We start from the raw sequence: 16,008 nt of genomic DNA, 5'->3' as shown, positions 1-16,008 counted from the left end.
AGACAAACTCTAGATAGGGCAGTGGGGTGGGAAGGGAAGGGAGGGGAGGGGGCATGGGGTTAGAAATGATGGTGGAATGTTATGGACATTATTATCCAAAGTACACGTATGAAGACATTAATTGGTATGAATATACTTTTTATATAACCAGAGATACAAAAAATTGTGCTCTGTATATGTAATAAGAATTGTAATGCATTTCACTGTCATACATAAATAATTAAAAAAAAATATTCTAATTAGTTACACATGACAGTAGAATGCATTTTGACAGGGGCTGGGGCTGTGGCTCAGTGGTAGAGCGCCTACCTAGCATGCATGAGGCACTGGTTTCCATCAGCACCATAAAAAAATGAAATATTGTGTCCATCTAAAAACTAAAAAATATTTTTTTAAAAAAAGAATGTATTTTGACACATCATACATAAACGGAGTATAACTTCTTGTTTTCTGGTTGTACATGATGTACAGTTTCACCGTTCATGTAGTCATATGTGCACATAGGGTTATAATGTCCAATTCATTTTACTGTTCTTCCTACCTCCATCCCCCCTCCCTTCCTTTTACTCCCCTCTATCTAATCCAGAGCGCGTCTAGTCTTCCTAGCCACCCCACTCCCACTTGCTATGAATTAGCATTCACATATCAGAGACAATATTCCACTTTGGTTTTTCGAGATTGGCTTATTTTGCTTAGCATCATATTCTCCAGCTCTGTCCAGTTATCAGCAATGCCATAATTTTATTCTTTTTTAAAGCTGATTAATATTTCATTGTGTGTGTGTGTGTGTGTGTGTGTGTATATATATATATATACCAATCACATTTTCTTTGTCCTTTCATCTGTTGAAGGGCACCAAGGTTGGTTCCATAGTTTAGCTATTGTGAATTGAGTTGCTATCACCATTGATGTGGCTGTATCATTATAGAACTTAGTCCTTTGGGTATAAACTGAGGAGTGGGATAACTGTGTAAAATGGTGGTATCACTCCAGATTTTCTGAGGAATCTCCATGCTGTTTTCCAGAGTGGTGACAACAATTAGTCATTTGATGTTGATTGCATCAAGAACAAAACTCCCTGCTGGGCATAGTGGTCATGCCTGTAACCCCAGTAACTCTAGAGGCTGGGACAGGAGAATTGCCTCATCAGACTTGAGGACAAAATTATTTTACCATGAACAAGAACAATATTAGAAAATTATAATCCTTATAATATGCCCCCCCCTTTTTTTTAGTTTGAAGTATTGGAATTGAACTCAGGGGTGATCTACCACTAAACTATACCCCCAGCCCTCTATTTTTCACTTTGTCACTGAGGTTGCTCAGGCTGGCCTCAAATTTGCCTTCCTCCTGACTCAGCCTCCCAAATAGAGTCTCTGGGGTGACAGGCATGGCAAGTCGTCTTCACATCTGGCTCAGCTCTACTTCGCCATGTACACTGTGACCCCTGTGCAGAAATGCCCTCGGTTTGTTTCTCCAGATAAACGTCGAGGATCTTGAGGACGACCCGGTGGTGAACGGAGAGAAGTCTGGTTGTGTGTTAACAGATGCTGCAGTGTCAGGAAACAAAGGAAGGATTCAGCGTGGAAACCCAGAGAAGGAAATGTGGCCAGGGCTGCACCCCCAGAGCAGGTATGGGGACCCCGTGGTAACAAGGAGGCTGGCATGTCAGGGAAGGGCTGTGGCATCCTGCCACGTGCCACCTGTGTCGGCTTTTTCTTGGAGGTATAATTTTCTGAATTTGCTTTGGCTGATTCCGTGGGAACCCTGATGAAGTTTGTGCTAAAGTCCTTGAGATCAGTGGCAGCCCCAGGGGTACTGCATGCAGGTCCCTGCCCTGCCTGCTGCCCACTGTGCTCCAGGCAGCTCTGTGCCTTCTGGGAGCAACCACTTCTGGTGAGGAGCTTCTTGCTGCCCAGAGGAGCTGGCCCAGTCAGGGGCAGTTTGGCGCCCCAGGCAGCCTGGACTAGCTCTGCAGCAGGGCAGGGTGGGAGAGAGAGGCCACACTGACAGCAGGGGGTACGAGCAGGGTCCTGCTGCAGAAGGATGTGAGGGGCCGCAGGTGCTCCAAGTGGTGCTGGCTTGCTGCTTTGGTTCTCAGTTTTTAAGATTTTGCTTCTCTCTCCATTTATTAAAACATTTTTATTAGTCTAATGCAAGTGGAAAACTCTGGAAGAAGGAAAAGAAGCAGAAAAATAAGAAAAACAGTACAGGAGAAGCCTTGGTATGCAACCAGACTTGACTGGCCCCTGCCCAATCCCTCTGTGCCCCTTGGGCCGTGTCCTTTACGGTGGTGCTGGGAGAAGACCATTTTATTTGATGTCTTCATTTTTTTCCTGTCAGGAGTATAACTATCTAAGAGGTCAAGGACAAAGAAGAGTCACCTACAGTTTTGCTTGTGATTTGCCCCTTTGTTCCTTGGTTGTCATGGCCTACTCCTGGTCTCCGTGTCCCAGCTGCCCTCTGCAGGGAGAGTCCTTTCCCAGTCCTGCTCCCTGTTGCTGTTCACCCAGCCTTCATCCCGCCAGTGCATGAGGGGTGCTGGGTGTGGAAGCCCACAGACCAGATCCCCCTCAGTCAGCACGTTTCCGTTCTTGCCTTGATCCTCTTTGTCTCATTGTTCGTCCTGAAGAGAGGTGGTAGCTTTGTTGCTGTTTAGTTGGAGTCACAGGTCCCAGTTCCATTCACCTGAGGATGTGAGCTCACCTGTGAGACATGAAGTGTGGCTCTCTGGCCCAATGGTTCCCAGGGCCTTCTGGATTAGTGATGGTTCTGAGCTTCCTCCTATAATACATCTCCTCCTTCTGAGTTAGATCATCTTTTAGAAAGTACATACCAAATAACTTTTCAAAGTAACTCCTTGTTATTGGTTGTCACAGCACTTGGAGTGAAGCCAGTGTGGCGATTAACAGTTCCTTCTGGGCTTTTAGGAAAGTGGGTTGGAGGATATCGACCGCATCTTGGAGAGGATTGAGGATGGCAGTGGGCTCAGCCGCCCGGGTCCCCCACCACTGAGCTCCAGGAAGCATGTCCTGTATGTGGAGCACAGGTATGGCCTCGGCCTCTGATTTTGACGGGGAGGAGTGATTTAGAAAGAGGACAGTTTGCTGTATTTATTTATTTAGAAGTGTTAAGAGTTCATTATTAAACATTTAGGAAGTAGAAAAAAAGGAGAAAGAAGTAAGGAAAAGACATCTGTGTTTCAAAGGACTTTTTTTTGGTACTGAGGATTGAATCCAGGGGTGCTTTACCATTCCCCAGCCCTTTTTATTTTTTTGAGGCAGGATCTCACCAAGTTGCTTAGGGCCTCACTAATTTGCTGAGGCGGTCCTCAAATTTTCGATCTTCCTGGATGCTAGGATTATACCCAAGCATCACTGCACCTGGCTCCTTTTCATTTTTGATTTTGAGACTGGGTATTGTTAGCTTGCTTAGGGCTTGCTAAGTAGCTGAGACCAGCCTCTAACAAGGAGTCCTCCTGCCTTGGCCTCTGAGTAGACACGGGTGTGGCACCATCAGGACTTCCAAACAGCTTGCCTTTGTATGTCTCATGAGGCGTTTTGAGCTGTACCAGTGTAGTGTCACCCTTGGACGATCACCCATCTGTTGGTTTGGTGGGTGCTTAATGAAACCTGATCTTTGCCAGCTTTGACAAGCAAGCTGCCTGTATCGTTGAGGCCCTCCACTCCGTGTCAGGGTGCATGCTCCCTGTACGAAGCCTGGCAGATGAACACTGGACCCGCAGGGGAGACCTACCCCAGGTTCTCTCCTAGCAGTGACCCACTGCATCCCTTGGGTGCCCCATGGGGCCAGCAGTGGTCAGGTCCTATTGCAGGTGGCAGATTTAAAGAAAGCAGGCCTAGAAATCACCTTTCAAGGCCAAAATCATTGTTCTTGGCTGGACTCTTACTTAGCTTTCTGCAATTTCGAGTCATTGTAGGAAAGCCTGACTTAATTTTTCTTCCTCACATTTCCCACATTCTAGACACTTGAATCCAGACACAGAACTAAAATGGTATTTTGGTGCTCGAGCAGTCCTTGGGGAGCAAAGGTAAGGCCCACAGTAGCTGCATTCTCAAGCTGTTTTTACCTGCTTTCATTTCTTATGGGTGGGGGAGCCATTGAAAACCCTGGGGGAGAGTACTGAAAGCCACACTGGACAGACGGAGCCCTTCCAGGGCCTGGGCAGGTGGCTGAGATGCCAGGAGGCCAGGCTGTTTCACACCTTCTCAACTGTACACCCCATATTTTTAAAAAGGTCCAACAAGCTGTTAAACTTTGAATCCTGAAATTTTAGCCAGATCCATTTTGTTTCTCCACCAGCAGGAAAAATGACAAAAAGTTTGGGTTCTGAGATCAGTTTTATGTCACCTAACTCGTTCCTGGCTAGTCAGCTTCTGCAGTGTCAACTGATGGTGAGCAGGCAGTGGAGTGTCCCTTGGCTTTTCCAGGGGAAGTCAGGGCCCATCCTGGGACTTTCTGTAGGAGGTGGGATTTCCACTCTCCATCTCCGTACCAAAACATCCGGAAGCTTGTGTCTTTTTAAGTATGTGTTTTCTGATTATAGAGCTGAATGCTTTTTGTTAAAGCTCTGAAGCAGTGTAGAAATGTTCCCTCTTATTCCCATCACCTGTGGCCATGTCCCCAGGCCTTTCTGCACGCCTCTCGAGGTAGCTGTGCTGGCTTTGGCATGTCGGAGTCCCAGGTGTCTTCTGTGCCTGATGCACAGGGTTCTTTGTTAGGCTAAGGATAGGCCTGTCCACACCTTGGCTGCAGGCCCCCTGCATCCATGCAGCCCTCCGAGAAGTGGCCCACTGTGGGTTTCCTCGAGTACCTGCGCCTTGCCCAGCTGCCCTCCCAGGAACGGTGCCGCCAAGGCCCACCTGCACTGGGTCGTCCTCAGCTACATCCGCAACCACACAGTGCCTTGAAACTGCGTGAGGTGTGCACGTGGCGCCCTTGTCTGACTGGTGTCTGTTGGGTCATGAGTGGGCCAAGGATTATTTTCAGACTTCGTTTGTTCCCACTTTCCTTGTGTTTAATAGTTTTTGCCTTGTATTTTTGTTTTTAAGTGTTTGAATAATCATAGGTTTCTGACTTGTGTGTGTTTTGGGTTATTTGTGAAAAGCACTTACATGAGCCACTACCTGCGCTGCTCAGGCTGAGTTCTGCCGCTCAGCCCAGCTCTGTCTGTCTGCCGCTGTGTTACATTTTTGCATCATCTTATTTTTGTTAATTATAGTTATTATCAGTCATTAGTTAATTATTACATTTGTTTTTTAGTTTTTGTGGTTCTAGGGAGTGAACCCACAGCCACACACCTCTGAGCCACACACCTCTGAGCTGCCCCCTGCATATTTCAGTTTTATGTATCTATTTTTGAGATGAGGCCCTCCATGCTTCCCAGGCTGGTCGCACACTCATGAGTCTGCATGGGCCTCCCCCTCAGCTTCCCAGGCAGCCAGGACCACAGGTCTGTAATCAGGTCATCTCACTTACTACCTTTATAGGAGCACACTTTTTTGTTGTTTGTTTCTTCAAAAATTTAAGTCCTACTGAAGTATGTCCAGTGAAAAGCTGTGGTTCCCTCCTTCTTGGTCCCCCACCCTTGTCCTGTTGTTCAGAGACCAAACCTTAGCTCCTTTCTGTTCCTCCCTCCTGGTGACCATTCAGGGTTTCCATATAGCTGTGCACTGATCTTTGGGGGAAATCTGACTTCCTCCTGAGACAGATGGGGTCTGCTCCCTTCCCCCTGTCTGTGCTGTCTCCACACCCCCTGTGTTGCGACCCTTAAGGTGCTCCTCCTGACCCTCCCTCCAGCATCCGTCAGGGCTGCCTCCTCCCCTAGACTTAGGGCTGGCAGCTCACCTCAGACAGACCTGGCAGTGCTCAGGATGCTGTAGACTTCCAGGCACCGGTGGTTTCCTTTCCACTGCTTGCTGCATGTGCAGAGTTGTGCCATGTTGTGCCTCTCAGCCTCTGGCCATGCTTTTCTTTTTGTGTATTTGTTCTTCTCACACAGTTTTCATGTCTCTTTTTGAGAAAAGAAAGATGCTGTTTTGTCCTGTTCCGGGTAGTCCAGCTCCTTATTCCTTGTTTTGTTTTAGTGAAATAGGGCACTGCTAAAAAGCCTAGAGATTGGTCTACACACATCCACATCCCATTACTCAGCTCAGGGTGCAGCCCTTCCAGGCTTGGCTAAGATGCCACCTGGCAAGGGAGCCAGACCCCCTAACAGCAGCTAAGAACTCTTGCCCAAAGGGGGCCTGGTACCCTCAACTTGTCACTCACCCAAGAGTCACAGGGAGCTGGGTGCCTGAGGACCCTCAACACTCTGCTCTCGGTCTTCTTCCTTGCAGAAATATGCCAATTTCCTCCTCAGTTTTCCTCATTGTTTCCATGTTTTCCTTTTCAAAGATTGGAGTCATATTGCTGGGCTCTGGGTCAGAGGTCCACTTCCCTAATTTGCCTCTGGCCATTGCCAGGCATTCCTCCTGTGCAGCCTGTCCCACAGGAAGCAGCTCGTTTGCTCAGGGAATTTCAGTGGCCCTGAGCTCCTGCTCTGCACCATGTTCTAGGGTTTCACTTTTGTTTCCTTTTTGTCCCTCTTGCCTTCGTGCTGGACTGTTGGCCTCCCTGTTCCCCTGGACCTGATGGTAGCTGCTTTCACAGGTCGCAGCTGGGGTCCCCTCTTCACGCAGCAGTGCTTTGCTCTCCCTCCGTAACCATAGGAAATGGTCCCTCCACACAGTCACACAAAAGGAGCAGAACCCCTGCCCACTGCTCTGCCTCCAGGGAGAGCTGGAGGGATTGGGCGGCCAGCCTGGCCCCTGGCCCGTGGAGGTAAAGCTGTGCCTGTCTCCTCCTCCCCAGGCCGCGACAGAGGCAGCGTGTATACCCCAAGTGCACGTGGCTGACGACCCCCAAGAGCACCTGGCCGCTGTACAGCAAGCCAGGTGAGTCTGTCACTCCTGCAGCACGGGGCTGGCATGCTGTCCTCAGTGCCTTCCGGGTGGGCCTTGCAGCACCATGTGCAGCTGCATGTGAGGTATGGTGTTCCTGAGGGTGCAGCAACCTGTATGTCCCCAGCTGGCCTGACCTGTGCAGAAGCTCTCAACTTCCTTGCTGTCTGCCTCGTCCTCTGGGTGCCATGCTACAGGAAACAGCTGAACAGAGGCTTGCATTTTTAAGTGTTTTTTTTTTTTTTTTGTGTGTGTGTGTGTGTGTGTGTGTGTGCTGGCACTGAGCCGGAGCCCTCCAAGCCACACATGCCAGGCTGGGCTCTGCTGCTGAGCTGCATCCTCAGCCCTTGAGTTTGTTTTCACATTATGATAATTTGGGGGCTGGGGTTGTAGCTTAGTGGTAGAGCGCTTGCCTAGCATGTATGAGGCCTTGGGTTCGATTCCTAACACCACATAAAACTAAATAAGCAATATAAAGCTATTGTGTCCAATGACAACTAAAAATATTTTTAAAAATCAATAATGTATGATGGTTTTACGTTTAAAGAAAACAGCCATGCAGAAGGTGCAGGGTAGGAAGTGAATGCCCTCTCTGGGCATCGGCTGCACAGCGTAGAGAAGCACCCAGACAGCCCTCTGCAGGTTGATGGGGCACATACTGTAGAAGAGGTCGTGGGTGTGTGAAGGACATGTATGGAGGGTGGTAACCAATGCACCTCACCTGCTGTGCCTGTGGGGTTGGGGATTCTAGAAGAATCCCCTTGGACTCCCAGTGAGGATCGCCTGGGAGTTCGAGACCTGTGCTTGTAGGATCAACCCTGATGCCTCTCATGTATCTTCTGTTCCCACCAGGCCTCTTGCCCTTCTAACAAAGGAACCCAAACATGGTAGAGATAGGGGCTCATTGTCTCAATCTGCAGGACTTGGACCTTGGGCCGGGCTCTCAGGAGGGAGTAGCTCAGGGAAAGCCCATGAGAACCATTGGCCATTTAGCGGTTGTCTTAGCAGACTGAGGTTTTCAGGTTAACCATAGGAAATGGTCCCTCCACACAGTCACACAAAAGGAGCAGAACCGTATTTGGTCAGGGGTTACACATGGCCAAGGCCTCTGACCTGGCCCTGTGCCCACTGCACGCCTCCTGCCCCAGCCCCTCACAGCCACCCTGGCTGCTGGTCCCAACCAGACGTGATCGGGCACCCAGATGAACCTCCATGCTCCCATCCCTGAGGTTTGTTGTCCTGGGCCACTTAGGCTCCATCCTTTCTCGGAGCTCATCTGAATTCTATAGAGAAGTGAGTCTTTGTGGAAAGCAGACGGAGGCCAGCTCCCAGGACAGCCCAAGCAAGCAGTGGGAAGCAGGCCCAGGTGTTCTGAGAGAGTCCCCGGACGTCAGCCTCTGGCCCAGAGGCAGCCCAGCCCCAGGCCTGGGTGACCTGTGAGACCTCTCAGATCGAGTGGGTTGGTATCACAGAGTCCTTTCTGAGAACAGTACAAGGGAGACTGTTGGGGCTACTGTGTTCTGTAGAGGCGCCATGTCCTGGCCTCCAGCACACCCTCTCTGTGCACTCTCACCTGCCAGGTCTGTCTATGCGGCTGTTGGAATCGAAAAAAGGCCTTTCTTTGCCTCACACAGTGAGGAGTACCAGCAGGCACAGCACAAATTCCTGGTGGCCGTGGAGTCCATGGAGCCAAACAACATTGTGGTGCATGGGCCCCGCAGCTGCCAGTGGGTGGAGGGTCAGTGCCCGGGGAGCTGCTCCCCTGGCAGTGGGGCCCCCGGACCCGAGGGGCACTGTGGAGAGACTTGGCACTCAGGTGCTCTCCTGCTGGGAGCTGCGTGTAGTGGCACTATGGTCCTTCCCAGGTGCTGCCTCTGTCTTGGGCCTCACTGGGGAGGTAGGGGGAGCATATAGATCCTGCTGGCCCCATGTCCCCCACGTAGGGGGGGCGGGAACCTGCTTGCTTTCAGTCCTCTGTCCTGAGACCTGGGAGCCAATACAGCCCCACTGGGCAGGCAGTGTCTCCAGTTCCCACCTGGAGCCAGGTCCAGGCCTTGGCTGGGTAATAGCTGTGCACACCTGGAGTCCAAAGGGAATTTCGTCTGTCACCTGGTGATCACGTCTCCTGGTGTGCACAGGTCCTGGTGGACTGCAGGGGTGTCCTGTGGGTCCCTGCCTGTGACCTTCCTCCCGAGCTGCCCTTCTTTTCTGGTAGGTTCTGCTCCAGACAAGCCCCTACCATGTGGACTCACTTCTGCAGCTCAGTGATGCCTGCCACTTTCAAGAGGATCAGGAGATGGCACGAGACCTCATAGGTAAGACCCAGTAGGCAGTGCAGCCTGCCTGTTCTCGCCACTAGAGCAGATGCAGGTGGCAGGACATTGTCATGTAGCACTTTGTGGAAGGTGTGTCATGCCTGGTTTAGTGTGTCCCAGAACTGGGCAGCCATCACTGCAGTCCATTCCAGGAAAACAGCCTGCCATCTTCTATCTCCCCCCAGGCCCCAGAACCCCTGACTTCTGGCCAGACTCTCCGTGGCCATACCTGTGTGGGGAGCCATTCAGTGGAAGCACTGTGCGTGGTCTCTGCCCATGGTTGTGTTCCCCATGTGTGGTGTGACCCAGGTTTGCGTGTGCTCTTGGCTGGATAGTACTCCCGCTTTGGACAGACGTGGTTGGTGAATCCTTCATCAGTTGGTGGTTCTGGTTGCTCTTCCGTGTGTGCGTGCACGCTGCTGTGGGTGTCTAGGCCGTGTTTGTATCACCTGGGGACTGGGCATGAACAGGACATGTGGCAGTTGCACCCCATGGTGTCGAGGGCGTTTCTCATTCAGGCTCACAAGTTCTGTGGCTGCAATTAATGCCGTGGCACTAGGGAAACCTAGGAGGTCCCATTACAGGGTCCCAATTCTGTGACCCCTTCTTTCCAGTGCTTCGCTTGTTTGGGGTCTTGGGAGTTGCAGGCGCCTTCTGTGGCTGACTCCTGCCTCTGTGTTGCTGCCCACAGAGCGAGCGCTGTACAGCATGGAGTGTGCCTTCCACCCCCTGTTCAGTCTCACCAGTGGGACATGCCAACTGGACTACCGCAGACCCGAGAACAGGTGAGCTGCCTCTCCTGAGGGCAGCCCTCCCTGTGGGCCTGGGATATTTCTGCAGGCCTCACAGGCCTGTGTCTTCATTCTTAAATCAGTGATGCTTAAGTCAGATTCAGCCTGACAGAACAGACCTGGGTCTATGCTCTGCTTTATGACATTTCTGTGCTGACCACCTCTGGCATCAGCCCCAAGGCAAGCCTGCATGACCGCAGCAGTCTCCCTGCTATCCTGTGTATATTCTTGCTGCTCTGGGCAGCGCTGCTTGGCTGTGGCATGGCCCCCACCTTATGGCCACCATGCCCTGTCTCAGTGCAGCAACTTGGCTGCACTGGGCACTCTGTCTAGACTTTCTCCACTGGTTTCTTTTTCTAGTAAACTCTCAGTTCTAAAAATAAGTCTACAGGATGACTAAAGTCACACAGCTTTATGTACCCAACAGTAGCGCCATTGAAATTTGAGGGTAAATTAAGATCATAATTATAACCATTTTTAGCTCATTTCCCTTGAATAATAAGTAGCAAACCAAAAGCAAGATAATGATTTCAAAAAGCTTGGTTTTCAGGGAGCTGAGGCTGTAGCTCAGTAGCAGAGCTCTTGCCTAGCACATGAGAAGCACTGGTTTGATCTTCAGCAGCACCACATAAAAATAAATAAAATAAAAAATATTCTGTCCATCTACAACAACAAAATTTTTTTAAACCCTTTTTTTAAATATTTATTTTTTAGTTGTAGATGGACACAACACAGTGCCTTTTTTTAATGTGGTGCTGAGGGTCAAATCCAGGTCCCGCCTGTGCTAGGCGAGCGCTCTACAGCTGAGCCACAATCCCAGCCCCAACAACAAAATTTTTTAAAAAACTTCCAGTACATTTGTGTGTGTTCAGCTCTTCAGGCACACACAAAGCTTCCCCCAGACACAAAAGGCATTCGCAGACTCGTATGAGGACCTGGACACTGGCATGGAGCCAGGTGGCCCTCAGAGGCTGCTCTGCTGTTTGCTGCCACTTGAACTCACATGGACCTTTTTGGATGTAGGAGCTTCTACCTGGCCCTCTACAAGCAGATGAGCTTCCTGGAGAAGCGTGGCTGCCCTCGCACCGCACTGGAATTCTGCAAGCTCATCCTGAGGTGAGTGTCCACCAGGGATCCACTCCAGCCAGTCCTCACGGCAGGGGCTTCTGGGCTGCAGAGACCCTGGGCCCTGACATTTTCCTTGCTCTCTTTGCTCTTCCCTCACTGTGCTGCCTGCGAAGCCTTGAGCCACATGAGGACCTGCTGTGCATGCTGCTGCTTGTCGACCACCTGGCCTTGCGGGCCCGGAACTATGAGTACTTGATCCGCCTCTTCCAGGAGTGGGAGGTAGGTATGCGCTTGCAGTGTGACTAGTAGCCATGGTGAGGCCATGAAGCAGAGCCAGGGTGGGATCCAGGGACCTCCTGCCCTTTAGTCTCCCTCATCTCTGCTGTTGAGCAGAATCAGGTCTTCCCAGAGGGAAGCAGCCTTGCATCAGAACCCCAAGATGAGCACACAACTGCATCGAGTGTGCGTGTAGAGATGGTGCTTAGTAATGGACAGTCAGGCAGACCACAGAGCTGGGCATGCTAGGCACAGAAAGGGACAGCCACTCAGTGAGGGAGGTTGTGATGCAGGGCTGACAGGGACCCTAGGTCCTGAGTGTGGGGACGACAATCTGGGTAGTCACGATTGGTTACATGTTCCAGGTCAGAGTCGCACATAAATGCCACCTGCCATCCTGGGGCCCCAGACCCAGGAGAGTGGGGTTTGTCTTGGGCTCCACTGAGTGCTAGAGAGCATGCACTATCTTGCTACAGGTGGGGTGTGCACACAGTCGAAGCAGCAGTGTAGGTGTCATGGGTCAGGCTCACGTGTGAAGGTCAGTCTCACCTCTCGCTTTAGTGTAGCCGCTGCAAACTGAGTGGGACAAACAGCTGAACAGAGCTTGTCCAGAGGGGGCTCAGGCCTAGGAGGGGCGGAGGGGGAGGGGCCTCTACTTGTTCTACTTTTCTGCTTGAACCTTTCACAGTACATATTTTTCGTGAATAAAGAAAACCATTTTTCATAAAAAATAAGTAATGGAAAACAGGTAAATCATTTAAAATCACATAACTCTTTATACAGTTGACCAAGAAGTCTCACTTCCAGGGATCTAGTTTACAGAGATTCCAGGAGCTCAGGAGAATGGCTATAAGAAACCCACGGGGTCCCCAGAACCAGCCACAGAGGAATGTTTGTGGTGGTTTATAAGATTACAGAACTCTGTGGAGACGAGCATTCCCTGTTAATGGAAAAGCATGGAGTAGATCATGTCTGTTACATCACACACAGAGAAAGGCGGGGAAATGTTTGAAGAGGGTAGTGGCCCCTCTAGGTGGGGGCAGTATAGCTTGGCTGCCTTCATTCTGGACCCTGCTGTGTGGGGAGAGGGAGTCGCTCCTGTCCCCCACAGTGCTGAGCCTGAGGGGCTCAACAGAGCTCTTTTCCCACTGACGTTGCCCTTCTGCACATTGAAGACCCCCAGGTGGAGCAAGTCCTCCATCCAGGTGTGGGGGTGGCCCGCTTTGTCAGCTCACTGTGGTGCCCCTGGTCCTCACAGAAGGAAGGCCCCTCACCTGGCCTCTTGCTCCCTTGTAGGCTCATCGGAACCTGTCGCAGCTCCCAAATTTTGCCTTCTCAGTTCCATTGGCATACTTCCTGTTGATTCCGCAGACAGACCTCCCCCAGCATGAGCTCAGCTCTGCCAGAGAGAAGGCCTCCCTCTTGATCCAGCAGGCACTCACCATGTTCCCTGGAGGTAGGTACCACGCTGGCCTGTGCAGTGGTTCTTCCTGAGGGTAGAGACCTGGTCCCAGCCCTGCCTTGTGCTTAAAGAAAGATGTGTTCTCCAGCCAGCCTAAAAACTTCTGATGTTGCAATTAGCTGATTATCCACCTCAGCAGGCCAACTGCATGCCAGCCAGGTGGGAGGGGGCCTTGGGTGAGGGACAAACTGTGTGTCCACTAACTTTGCAGTTAGTTACAGGGCAGGAGAGAGATACAGGGTATGCACATTGGTGTTTAGTGTTAGGGAGAGAAACAGCAGCAGAGGGTTGAGTGGGGCCTGGACCTGATCCAGAGGCAGTGTGTGGTATGGCCCTGCATTTCCAGGGTGCCCCCCCACACACTAGGCCTCTATCTGCACCCAGGGCAGGCCCAGGGGGCTGCTGCCTACTCAGGCGGCGGGTGGCGAACCTTCTCCACAAGCACACAGGAAGTGACCCTCTAGAGGAGGCTGTCCTTGCACTTGAGGGTAGGAGTGTTTGTGACAGAGGTGTGCACACACTCAGTGACTGCCCCTCTGAGGGGAAGTCCCAGAGTCAGCACTGCTTTGTTGGCTCTGACGAAGCCATGGAGAGGCCCCAGCACTGGGTGGACGCGAGCACAGGCAGACCCACCTGCAGTGTCCAGAGCTCCCTGTCAGGAGCAGAGCCAGCTCACCAACTCAGGGTTCAGCCCATCATCCCAGCAGCCACCTCTGTCCCCCTCGGGTTCAATGCAACTGGGAGCCCTCGGTAGGCCAGCCGAGGTGGGGGACACAGGGCCATGGGGCCCATGTTGAATAACAGAGCTGCCATGGCTATCCCTCAGGAGAGACCCTACTGCGGCTTGTCCCTGGGAGGCAGTTGGTAGGCAGGCTTTCCCAGCAGCTGCCTCTGGCAGGGTCTTGTCATGTGGGCAGTGTAGGGAGGCCCTGCCTACTCAGCCGGAGAGTACTGCATGGGGACAGTACTAGAGCTGGAGAGGCCCTGACCCAGAGGACTGGACACCCAGAGCCCGTGACCATGTGTTGGCCACTGTCCTTACCCTGGGGCCCTGTGGGGTCACCTCCTCCAGGGCACTGGCCGACCCCACTCCCACCAGTCTGTCCTAGGGTCTGTTGCTCATACTTGAAGGGTGATGGCAAGTCTCCCTGAGATGTGGAAGGGCACTTGGAGGACAAGGGTCTGCCTCCAGGGTGCAGAGGTACCTGCTCATCCTTTGTGGACCCCCATCCTCAGCCACTCCCCCTGCAGCAGCTCGGAACGCTGGTCAGACTCAAGGACCCCGTGGCCTTGCAGCCTCTGTGATGTCACGACTCCAGTCATGTCTGTGATCAGGGCCCACAGGGCCCCGGGTCCTTGTCCTGGCCACTGAGCACCTGAGCCTCTGCTTCCTCCTACAGTCCTCATGCCCTTGCTCGAGTACTGCAGTGTGCGGCCCGATGCCACCGTCTCCAATCACCGCTTCTTTGGACCAGATGCTGAGATAAGGTAGAGCCTTGGTGCCCTGCTGGGATAACTCCTGGTGGGCATCTTCGTCGCCTCCTGGGGGCCCTCGCTTACCCTCAGGGCAGTGGAGGGGTGCAGGTGCACTCTGCACCGCAGGGTCAGGGTGTGTGTGTGGCTCTGTCTCCTGGAAACCTGCTTCAGCCTGGTGGCAATCTCGGAGACAGGAAATCCCTGGGGATGCTGGTTACTGTCCCCTAAGGAAGGCCTGGAGTCTGTGTCCACATATGGGTCACCTTACGTCTGAAGAGAAACACTGGTGGGTCAAGTAAATGGCCTCTGGCCTAAGACATGAGGTTCACGAGATGCCTTTTGACAGGAGTGGGCAGCAGGACTTAAGGTCAGACAGCATGACCCACAGGCACTGGCTGTGGGCAGAGGGGCTCTCATTGCTGGTATGTTCCATGTTCTGCATTGGCACGTATCACCTTTTTCATGTTTCTCATAAAAAATACAGAGGAGTCAGCCAGGTGTAGTGGCACAGCCTATGATCCCAGCAACTCTGGAGGCTGAGGAGGGGGATCCAGCCTCAACAAATCACCGAGACCGTGTCTCAAAGTAAAAAATAAAGGGGGCTGGAGTTGTGGTTCAGTGGTGGAGCACTTGCCTTGAACTTGTGAGGCACTGGGTTTGATCCTCAGTACCACATAGAAATAATAATAAAATAAAGATATTGTGTCCATTTAGAACTAAAAATATATATAAGATTTGAAAAATAAAAAGGCTGGGGATGTGGCTTAGTGGTAGAGTACCCCTGGGTTCAATCCCCAGTACCAGAAATAAAAAGAAAACATAAATGAAAGAAAAACATGTTATGGGGGTCCACCCCAGAATCCCCGTCCCCTAGCCAGCCTTCGTCCTCTGCACTTGCTCTCTGCAGACACAAATGTACACTGAGCAACTCAGTCAGCTGAGGAGCACAGACAGCACTGATTCAAAGTCGCAGACCTGTATGCCCTCCCTTCAGGAGGTGGACTGTCCATCAGTAGCTGAGAGACAGCCTCTTTTTGCTCCAGAAGGTCCTGCTGGGGGGTCTGCTCACAGGCTTTGCTCCCACAGTCAGGCCCCAAACTGACACAGGCTTTGCTCCAAAGCCAGCCCCCATGCTGCACCCTGATCTTGCTCCCACAGCCAGCTCCCTATCCCTGACCTTGGCCTTGCTCCCACAGCCAGCCCCCTGCCCTGACACTGGACTTGCTCTACCCAGCTCCACATCCCTGACCTTGGCCTTGATCCACCCTGCTCCCCATCTCTGACCTTGGCCTTGTTCCCACAGCCAGCTCCCCATCCCTGACCCTGGCCTTGCTCCCACACCCAGCTCCCCATCATTGACCTTGGCCTTGCGCCACCCAGCTCCCCATCCATGACCCAGGTCTTGCTCCCAAAGCCAGCCCCCTACCCCTGACCTAGGCCTTGCTCCACCCAGCTCCCCATCCCTGACCGTGGGCTTGCTCCCAAAGCCAGTCCCCCATCCATGACCCAGGCTTTGCTCCCACAGCCAGTCCCCCATCCCTGACCCAGGCCTTGCTCCAACCAGCTCCCCATCCCTGACCCTGGCCTTGCTCCCACACCCAGCTCCCCATCCCTGACCTTGGCCTTGCACCACCCAGCTCCCCATCCATGACCCAGGT

At 52.2% G+C, this 16,008-nt stretch overlaps 1 pseudogene; it reads left to right on the top strand.

The window, feature by feature from the left end:
* Positions 1 to 1,096: 1,096 nt before the first annotated feature.
* LOC144256018 (ribosome quality control complex subunit TCF25-like) lies at positions 1,097 to 15,598 on the top strand (annotated as a pseudogene).
* Positions 15,599 to 16,008: the final 410 nt, after the last annotated feature.

The sequence above is a fragment of the Urocitellus parryii genome, chromosome 7 (genome assembly GCF_045843805.1).
Source record: "Urocitellus parryii isolate mUroPar1 chromosome 7, mUroPar1.hap1, whole genome shotgun sequence".
NCBI classification, from domain to species: Eukaryota; Metazoa; Chordata; class Mammalia; order Rodentia; family Sciuridae; genus Urocitellus; species Urocitellus parryii.
This window is presented reverse-complemented; position numbering and strand designations above follow the sequence as displayed.